General features: G+C 54.3%; 1 protein-coding gene across 2 annotated transcripts in view; it reads right to left on the reverse strand.

Annotated features, from left to right (window-relative positions):
- BMP7 (bone morphogenetic protein 7) overlaps positions 1 to 1,007 on the reverse strand; it is an 88,800-nt gene that overhangs the window by 6,223 nt on the left and 81,570 nt on the right. The window lies entirely within an intron of this gene.

The following is a 1,007-nucleotide window of genomic DNA, read 5'->3' on the forward strand; positions in this document are numbered from 1 at the left end:
CACACACACACACACACACACACACACACACACACACACACACACACACACACACGCACAGCTGCCACTGCACAACCCCCCCTGAACCCAGAAGCTAGAGGGATTCATTTTTTCCCTTAACCGCGACCTGTCTCTCCTCCGCCTAAAACTTCCCAGGGGCTTCCTAATCAGCTTTTTTGAATATCCCCAATTGTACATGTATCTTCATATCTAGAGTTCAGAAAAGCAATTTTTTAAAAGGTACAAACCAATGAGGAAAGGACACAATTGATTATGACAGAATTGCATGCGTCTTTCTAGGAGGGATCCTGGCTCCTAGGAGACACTCAGAACAAGTGAGAGGATCTCAGTGAGGGGGGCCTAGACTCGGGGGGGGGCGGTGGGAACAGCCACCTTCGGGTATCTCGGGCCCTCATTGCCTTGGTGCTTGGTATGTCATTCATTCATTCATTCATACAAATTGTTAATGTCCACAGATTTGCAGATGCTGTTTTGGGCAGTGGAGCTACAAGTGTGAACGAAACGAAGCCCTGCCACTGAGGGGCTTATCTTCCAGCGAGAGAGGCAGATAATGACCAAATGAGGAAACACCAATTCCATTCCATCTAGACGAGCGCCATGGAGGCACTAAGGGAGGACAGGAGGACAGGAAGGGCGGGCCATGGGGTCTGTGCCACGGGCGCTAACCAAGGCCTTCCGAGGAGGCGATGTTCGCGTAAGAACCAAAGGAAGTGAGAGGGTAGGCCAGGGAGGAATCCAAGGGAGGAGGTCCCAGGATGAGGACGGAGCAGGATGGAACGGAGGGTTAGGAAGTCGGCAAGAACCAGGACAGGAGTGGCGGTTGGCAGAGGGACGGGCAGCAGGCACTAGAGTCTTCCAGGAACGAGGAGGCGGCGCTGGGGTCAGCGGCCGGCAGCGTGCAGGGGGAGGGTCTGCTTCGCTGGGTTGAGATCCACGGCTGGGGGGTGGGGAGGGTAGGGAGGATGGAGAAAGAAATGGGAGGACAG

This window comes from Lipotes vexillifer, unplaced genomic scaffold, assembly GCF_000442215.2.
Source record: "Lipotes vexillifer unplaced genomic scaffold, Lipotes_vexillifer_v1.1 scaffold524, whole genome shotgun sequence".
NCBI classification, from domain to species: Eukaryota; Metazoa; Chordata; class Mammalia; order Artiodactyla; family Lipotidae; genus Lipotes; species Lipotes vexillifer.